This window comes from Vipera ursinii (assembly GCF_947247035.1).
Source record: "Vipera ursinii genome assembly, chromosome: 2".
In the NCBI taxonomy this organism is placed as follows: Eukaryota; Metazoa; Chordata; class Lepidosauria; order Squamata; family Viperidae; genus Vipera; species Vipera ursinii.
Genome location: NC_139513.1, coordinates 247,482,489 through 247,492,089, shown reverse-complemented (window position 1 = coordinate 247,492,089; position 9,601 = coordinate 247,482,489). Strand labels below are relative to the sequence as shown.

The following is a 9,601-nucleotide window of genomic DNA, read 5'->3' as shown; positions in this document are numbered from 1 at the left end:
GTTCAGAAAGGAAACATGTGACCATGTGAAATTCACATTGTCACCATCATCATTCTAGCCATTTTCTATCCACTGGAGGATAAAGGCCTCTTCCACTTATTTCCAACCAATACGGTCTTGAGCTTTCCTTTGCTAGTTGCACACACAATACTTGCTAATGTCCTCACTCCATCTTGTTTTAGGTCTCTTTTGTGAACGCTTTTTATCAAGTGGAATCCATCAGTTGCCATCAGTTCTTGTTTTGTTACCAGCCCATTTCCATTTTAATTCTTGTACTTTTGATTCCATTTTATATTTTCATTTTTTCTATAATCCATGTGGAGTTCTTTCTATCTTGTGACACACCAAGCATGTGTTGAAAGAAAAATCTTCAGGGTCCAGTCCAAGCCGGGAATAACAAAATGGAGACTGCTTTAGAAAGAAGGTTGCGGTTTATTGAAGAGGAGAGCCAGACAGAAAGATGACTCTGGGAAAACTGACCACATGTAGTAGGGAGTGGTGGGTTTTTATACCTTCTTGAGCTTTTGTTTGGAGTTGTTCCTGTGGCATGAACTTTGACCTGAGTCTGAGTCTGCCTTTCTGGTATTCTGATGGTGGTGGATTAATCCTATTATGCCCCAAAGGTCATATCCTGCTTCCCTGGGGCTGTGGCTGATGACTGTTGGATTATTTGGTGTGTGGGATTGCTGATTCTAGAGATCTTTGTCTTTCTAATCCCAGCTTCCTGGCTCCAATCTTTCTGACAAAATTATCACATCTGCATGTCTGCAGACCTGGTTTCTGTTTGGGGCAGAGAGACTTGGGGAGGGTGTGTGTGTGTTGCTTTCTGCCTTTAAGATCCTTTGGGGAAATATAATAATCTACCTCTGGGGTTGTTTTATCTTTGGTCTTTTAATTTTTCTTGGGGTTTTTAGCGCTGTATTTCCATTGTTTTTAACTAGGGCAATTGTTTAATCTTTTTTTAATGTTTGTATTTGCTATTTTATTCTGCCCTGTGAACCGCCCTGAGTCCTCAGGGAGAAGGGCGGTATATAAATGTTATTAAATTAAAATTAAATTAAATTACCTTTTAATATTCCCAAAAATACTTCGTTCTCAGGTGGGGGGAGGCTGACTTCCCACACATGTATCTTACCATAGCTCTTTGTGCCACTTGTAGCTTTTGTATTGAGCTTAGTGTTCATGTTTCACTGACATAGGTTAGAACAGATAAACACACTAATTGAAAACTTTTCAGGAATGGAGAGGTGTTCTTGAAAATTATGCTTAACTTGCCAAATGCCTGCTAATTACATTTAACATGCCATTCAGTTTCCTTTTTTGTATCACCTTCCTTTCAGATACTTTGGCCAAGGTATATGTAGTGGTCTATTACATCTAAATTCACATGTATTAGCCAAGCCACAAGCTGGTAATAATTGACCTCAGATTTATTTCTTCCCATCTTGCTCAACACCTTTATGCTATAATTTATTTATTTAAACAAATTCATATAGCCACCCAACTCATTCTCAGTGGGCCTGTGTGACTTACAACTATATATATATATATATATATATATATATATATATATATATATATATATATATATATATATATATGTTTCAAATGTTAACTATTTAGATTACCTTGCTAGGCCCCAAACATGGGGCAAATCTTTATTTCCTGTTTTCAGCCTATCTTGAAGGCCATCAAACAGGCAGTAGTCACACCGGACAATTCATATATTTGTGTAAATTACTAACAAAGAATTAAAGGGAAACTGAGATGCATTTCTGACTCCTTAGTCGTCCTCAGCCAGCTATACCCTTCTGAGATTCGAACCTGGGCTGATTGCAAACCACTGCCTTGTATGCAATCAGCCCAGGTTCGAATCTCAGAAGGGTATAGCTGGCTGAGGACGACTAAGGAGTCAGAAATGCATCTCAGTTTCCCTTTAATTCTTTGTTAGTAATTTACACAAATATATATATATATATATATATATATATATATATATATATATATATATATATATATATATATATATATATATATATATATATATATATATATAACCACTACCACCCTGGTCTGGCGACAACAAACAAACCATTTGATGGGTTTCATCTCTTTCTGGGGTCCCCAAGCTTGTTGGAAAAACCAGGAAGTTGGCGAAAAGGCTTTTTATTTTCTCTCCAGAGAAAAAACTTCCTACCTCACTCTCCCTCCTTCTGGCTTGTCTCTCCAGAAAAGAGAAAATAAAATCTTCCCCCAGTCAATCTTCTCTTCCCCTTTAAAAATCCCTTCCCAAGAGCCCCTCCCCACTGTCAGCCACCGTGGAGGCCACCGTAGCTCCCAACCTCTCTGCCGAATCCACACAGCTCTGGCAAAGCCTCCCAGCCAGCGCTGATCCCTCCCCAATTCCCCTCTCTGCTATACTTTCTTCCTTCCTTCTCTCCTTCTCATCTCTTTCCTTCCTCCATGCTCAGGAAGGGATGATGGGAACGGGAAAGATTGACAGCGCTGCAATGTTGCCGCCAGTCTTACTATCCCGTGTTTGTGTGTGTGGATGTCTGTCCCAGTGAAAGGAAAGCCTCGTGGCTGCGAGGCTGAGGTAGTGGGGGAGTGGGTTGGTGCTGATTTACAAACTGGTTACATCAATCAAAGCCAGAATGGCCACAGCCTTAAATGCATGGGGCAGCTCCGCCCTGTCTCTTGGGTGCACACGCAACTGGAGAACGGCTTCCCTGCTGACTGTCTTGCCTTGCAGGCTGACTTCACCCAGGATGCCAGCGCTGGGTGTCTCCTGTGTGCACACCCAGGGGGCAGGGCAGAGGAGGTGGGGCAGCTCCTTGCTGGTTCCAGTGGATCTTAAGCTGAGCGCGTTCTGGCTTTGATGGATGCAACCAGGTTGTAGATCAGCGCCATCCCCACAACCAGCAGCACCTCCAGCCTCGCAGCCATGAGGCTTTCCTTTCACCGGGACCGCCCCCGCCTGTCCACATGGTATAGGAATGGCCAGCAGCAGCATGTTAGTGCTGGCAATCTCTCCTCCTCCCATCACCCCTTCCTGAGCGTGGGGGAAGGAAAGAGATGAGAAGCGAAGGAAGGAACGGAAGGAGGGAGGAAGGAACGGAGGGAGGAAAGGTGAAATGTAACAACGGAGGGTGGGAGAAAGGAAGAGAGGAACGGAGGGGAGGAGGGAGGAGGAAAAGGAGAGAGGAAGGAAGGAACGGAGGGTGGGAGGGAGGAAGGAGGGGAGGGAAAAAGGGAGGGAGGAAGGAACCGAGGGTGAGAGGGAAGAAGGAAGGAACAGGGAGGAAGGAACAGAGGGTGGGAGGGAGGGAGGAAGGAAGGAAGGTACAGAAGAAGGAAGGAACAGGGAAGGAATGGAGGGTGAGAGGAAGGAAGGAAGGGAGAGTGGGAGGGAGGAAAGAACGGAGGGTGGGAGGGAAGAAGGAACAGGAAGGAAGGAACAGGGAAGAAGGAATGGAGGGTGAGAGGGAGGAAGTAATGGAGGGTGGGAGGGAAGGAGGAATGGAGGGTGAGGGAGGAAGGAACGAGGGAGGAAGGAAGGGAGAGTGGGAGGGAAGGAAAAAGGGAGGGAGAAAAGAAGGAACAGGGAGGAAGGAATGGAAGGTGGGAGGGGAAAAGGAAGGAACAGAGGGAGGAAGGAATGGAGGGTGGGAGAAAGGAAGGAAGAATCAGGGAGGGAGGGATGGACCATGTCCCAGTGCTCGTCCCAGTCCCATCCTCCTGTGCCGAAGACCCTCAAATCTGCCCCATTCCTGCACAGGCACCCCTGAAGCAAGTGATGTCGAGCTGGCCACGCCCACCCAGTAGGCCACGCCCATCCAGGCCAGACCCCCCCCGAGGGCAACCACAATGCTGATGTGGCCCTCAATGAAATTGAGTTTGACACCCCTGCTCTAGATGGACCTTCTTAGGAGAGTGGATCCATAGCATTCCCTGCCTTCCCACTCTGATGTCACTGGGAAAAGATGCTCCTTCAAATAACCCTTAAAGATGACAACCAGCACCTGGAATTGGACCTGCAACTACCACAGGAAAGGTGATACATGCACATCTAGGCCTGCACAGCCCTATGTAAAGCACATTGCAATAGTCAAGACAGAAGGTGACTAGGGTGTAGGTGACTGTGAGTAGGGTTGTTAGTATAGGGAAAGGATAGCTTGTGCAAAGGGACTACCATCTCCTTGAGCAGAAGTTATGAGTCCAGGACAACTCCCAGATTACATAGCTAGTTTGCTTGGGGCAGTGCTACTACATCCAGATAAAAGGTGACAATTCTCCATAGATCAAAAAACTCCAAACCCAGAGACTTCCATCTTGTCAGGATTCAGTTTCAGCCTGTTGCTCCCCAAGCAGCCCTTAACAATCTTCAAGCACTGTATTCTCTCTCATTTCTTTCTGATAAATTTAATCTTACCCTTATATTTAAAGGGTAGACTTCTCCCATTTGATATGCAGATTCTTTTAGAGGGGAACATCATAAGATCACCCTAAATTATAGGTAGTAGAGTTGCAGACTATATACAATGGATTATAAACTTGGTATCCCAGTCATCATGGATAATGGCCAAAGATATTTCAAAATTCCTGCATTTTATGCTTATGGAAATGAAAAAAATGCAGTATATGCTTGAGGACAACCCTACACCAATTCAACCATCATAATTTGCCTTGATCTGGAAATTATTTCAAATTACTGCACATTTCTTATTTTCAAGATCTATCTATACATTGAAGATGGGCAAGGCTACTGTGGTCCTAATGTGGGAATCAGAAGGTAAGTACAGCCTTGTCCCTAGTGTGTATATACTGTACATGGATCAGTTCTTTTAATAATCTGTGATGAAATACTTGAGAGTAGAACTATTTACTCAAATGCCTGAGTTCAGCTTGATGGGGGGTGGGAGTTAATGTTCCATTTTGGTTGTTTCAGGTGACAAAATAATATATATTTTCTACCAGGAGCAAGGAAATGTTAAGGTTTTTACAATCTGCAGTATTGTTTTTAGATTTGTATAAGCACTATTCTTTTGTTCCCAGCCCTTTTAACGTCCATGAACTAAAATGATTGTTTACTTACTTCCCTCCTTGTAACCAAGCCTAATAATAATATTATACTATTGATCTTTTAATTTTTTTTAAATGGATCAACATGATGTCCTGCATTTGTTATAAATTTGCTTTTTAGGAAGATAAGCTACAAAATACAAAACCATAAATTGGAATGTATCTGCTTTGTCACTAGATGGTAGCATTGTTTCAGGTAAACTGAAAGCCTGTGTCAGAGGAATGTTAACAATTTTAAAAAATCCATTGCTGAGAGAAGTTTCAATTTGTTATTGGTTTAATTTGAGTAGCAAATTTAATTTCTGCATAACTAATAATGGATTGAAACCTCTAAAATCAACTGATAGTGTTAAGCTATTTAAACATTTATTCTGTTCTGTAAATAAAGACATTACTTATTCCTTACAATCCAAGGCTGAACACATTTATTTCTTTATGAACATTTAGTCATTTGTGAGAAAAAAACAGTTGAATGACAAATCAGATCCCGAAGCAGTAGCAGTGAGGATAAAAAGTGGGCATCGCACTCTTCCCATATGAAGAAGGTAAGAGAAGATATCTGGGTTTTTTTTTGCCTGGCACACACTATTCACACAAAATACTATTGTTCAGAAAAAGGCTTACTTGACAGAAGATTGTCAGGTACAATTTACAGCTAGATTAGCATTGTTATTACCACCAACCCCAACCCTCCAAAACTAAAAACAAATGAAGTTGTGCATATAGATTTGTCCAATGCAACTGTTGAAAGAAAAATCTTCCTCAGGGTCGAAACCAAACCAGGAATAAACTGCTTTAGAAAGAAGGTTGTGGTTAATAGAAGAGCAGAGCCAGACACAAATGTGGCTCTGGGAAACCTGACCACATGTAGCTGGGAGTGGTGGGTTTTTATACCTTCTTGGGCTTTGGTGTTTGAGGTTGTTTCTTGTTCCTGTGGCATGAACTTTGACCTGAGCTTTTGAGCACATCCTTTTGGTATTCTGATGGTGGATTAATCCTATTATGTCCTAAAGGTCATGTTTTTAGAGTCTGGGTGGGGGTAGGGGTGTAGATTTTAAGGGTCTTTGTCTTTCTAATCTCAACAGCTCTAAGCTTCCTGGCCCCAACCTTTCTGCCTTTTAATATTCCCAAAATATTTCTTTCTCGGCGGAGGGGGGTGCTGTCCTCCCACATAGCACTGTACATAAAAAACAAGACTGATAATATGTTCCTGCTCCGTGGTTTTCATTTCTGCCTTTCTGGGGCAATAGGAACTTGGGCTTTCCCTTGACGGTACTGGAGGCACTTCAACTGTATTGACATAGCAGTTCTCTTTAGCTTGCTTCCTACTTTGCCAGCTTGTTTCCTTAAAGAAATAGCATAATAGGCATGGAAAAACCAAATGCACAGGTATAGTATAAGTGGTACCTTGCTCAATAGTACTAACTGTGAGAGGGATCTCAGAGTCCTAGTGGACAATCACTTAAATATGAGCCAGCAGTGTGCTGCAGCTGCCAAAAAAGCCAACACAGTGCTAGGCTGCATTAACAGAGGGGATAGAATCAAGATCACGTGAAGTGTTAATACCACTTTACAATGCCTTGGTAAGGCCACATTTGGAATACTGTATCCAGTTTCGGTCACCACGATGTAAAAAAGATGTTGAGACTCTAGAAAGAGTACAGAGAAGAGCAACAAAGATAATTAGGGGACTGGAGGCTAAAACATATAAGGAACGGTTGCTGGAATTGGGTATGTCTAGTAGTTTAATGAAGAGAAGGACTAGGGATGACATGATAGCAGTGTTCCAATATCTCAGGGGCTGCCACAAAGAAGAGGGAGTCAAGCTATTCTCCAAAGCTCCTGAAGGCAGGACAAGAAGCAACAGATGGAAACTAATAAAGGAGAGAAGCAACCTTGAACTAAGGAGAAAGTTCCTGACAGTTAGAACAATTAACCAGTGGAACAACCTGCCTCCAGAAGCGGTGATTGCTCCAACACTGGAAGTTTTTAAGAAGAGACTGGACAACCATTTGTCTGAAATGGTATATGCCTGAGCAAGGGATTGGACTAGAAGACTTCCAAAGTCCCTTCCATCTATTATTATTACTATTATTATTATTATTGTTATTATTATTATTATTATTATTATTATTATTATTATTATTATTATTATTATTATTAAACTTTTATTCTTTAAACATGAACCTCAGTCAACTGAACATTCAAGTTGACTGGCACTAATGGTTGACACAGGTTGCTGCCAGCATCCTAGGTATTAACCAGGTTGTTGTTGTTATTATTACTATTATTATTATACCAGGACTAATCATATACCGTACAGGCTCCCAAGAGATATATTTATTTGCAGTTGGAGGCAAAAAAAGGACTGCAATACAAAACACACCAAAGACAAGTATCAAGAAACAGTAATAGTAATCAAAAGCCATCAGAAATAACTAACTTCCCACTCCCAAAATAAAGATAAGGCTCTGTCATAAATATTTACACTTGAGTTGAGGGAACTGATGGCACATAACAAGAAATGATATATTTCTACTCCTTAACAAGCATCTGGGAAGTCCATTTGACAGTGTGAAATTGATAAGCTTTTAACTGTCATGAAAGAATGCTGATTCTTCCCCTTTCTGATATATTCAGAAATGTAAAAAATAGTAGCCAGGAATATATACCTTCCTTATTAATGGCCAGTCACTCTCTGAGGAAAGCACTAGCAAAGTTAGCAATGAAAAAGTTCATTTGAAACACATGGCACAATAAAGCTTAGCACCATTTGAGAACCCAACTTAAGCAGTGTTTGCTAAGAGCTCGTATCATAATACCTATTTTCAAAAGATTTCTAATAAAAAATAGAAAGTAAATGATATTTAAAAAGTATTGCGGCAGTGCACAAGAACAAGAACAACCATAACATAAATGACACTTCTAATAAAAAAGGAGAAAAGAAACCATATTGACAAAAAAGAGGAGTTAGAATAATGCCACTCCTCTCTTGCAACCTTAAGCCTGGTGGTCAGTAATTGGTATCCCCAGCACTACCACATCTCTGTGTTAGAGTCCTAGCAAATTGAACTTAACTCCAGTAAAAATTTCACTACACAGAAAAGACATAAATAAATCTCTGAGAAGCCTGTTCAGATACAATCAGCTAGATGTTGATCTGAGAAAATGGTTTTGCATGCAAACCTCTTGGTCCAGAAAAGGAATCTTCTTAACTTTGGACAATCACTTATTCCAAAAATGCTCCTGCATATGAAAGTTTTTTGGCCACCTTCTTTATTACTTCTATAAGTTTTTAAAGATCAACTCTCAGCACAGTTCCTTCCATATCTGAAGAAATCTCTCTATGTTTTATTTGCTAGCTGAGTTATATCCTTTGGCAAAGATATAACTATATGTCAAGCCCAATCTAGAAATGACACAGTGAATTCCAGTTGCATTCAACCCTTCATTTGCTTATACCTATCAGCACAGAATCTTGCCAAACTAAAGCTATAACCTTCTAACTCAGAGCTCCCCAACCTTTTGGGCACCAGGGACCGGTTCCGTGGAGAGAGGTTTTTCCATGGACCAGAGGGTGTGTGGTTTTGTGTGCTGCCTGCATCCCATGGATGGGGCTTTGCTTGTTTGTGCAGACCAGTTGCTGGCATGCCGCGGACCAGTACTGGTCCATGGACCAGGGGTTGGAGACCCCTGTTCTAACCTACTAGATTTATCCTGAGACATTCTAGGGTGTGGCTACCCTGCATCTTTCTCTCCCCCCCCAACCATCCAGCTCAGGACAGTGTAGTTTCATAATCCAGGTCTATTTCTGGAAAAGCTCTGTAATGTCAAAACTCTCCTCCACTGCTTCTTCAGGTGCACATTCCATCAAACTAAATATTTAATAGATTTGGTGCAAATATGGAATTGATATTCCTTGAATGGATGGGTAACCTAATTTTAGACATCCTTGTCTAATTCCTATGATTAAGGGAAAAGTAAGAGGAAAACACACTGTTAAACTTTATTTAAATGTGGGTAACTATTATTGCCTTTTTGAAGTCTACACAGCATTACCTTGATGCACTTATCTAACTTTATTGTCAAAGAAGGCAGTAAGTTTTGCCTGGCACAATCTGTTTTAAACAATTCCAAACTGGTTTCTAATAATCACTCCACTTTTTTCTAAGCCACTACTTGACTATCTTTTCTAGGATTTTACTATGTACTGATGTCATGCTGATTAGTCTGAGGTTCCCTAGGATTTCTAAGATTACACTAAAAACATTAAACATATATGTATTTACAGAGGTCCAGCTACTATATGAACAGTTTTGAATAGTAATGAGCAAACTTCTTTAGAAAAACTACTGAGAGACATTCCTAAGCACTTGTCCTATTGAGTTGTATGAGAATTACTTCCAAGTAAATACACATGGCATTAGACTTTCTATTTTGCTATTTTTGCCTGACAATATATCTACATGATTTTTGTAACGACAAAAAACATATTAATGTAAAAGACAAACATTGTGCT

General features: G+C 40.9%; 1 long non-coding RNA gene across 1 annotated transcript; it reads left to right on the top strand.

The window, feature by feature from the left end:
- The first annotated feature begins 335 nt into the window (after positions 1 to 335).
- On the top strand, positions 336 to 4,792 carry LOC310633659. The gene is made up of 3 exons (XR_014491072.1): positions 336 to 488; positions 3,779 to 4,054; positions 4,734 to 4,792. It is a non-coding gene; the product is annotated as an uncharacterized lncRNA (long non-coding RNA).
- The last annotated feature ends 4,809 nt before the right edge of the window (positions 4,793 to 9,601 follow it).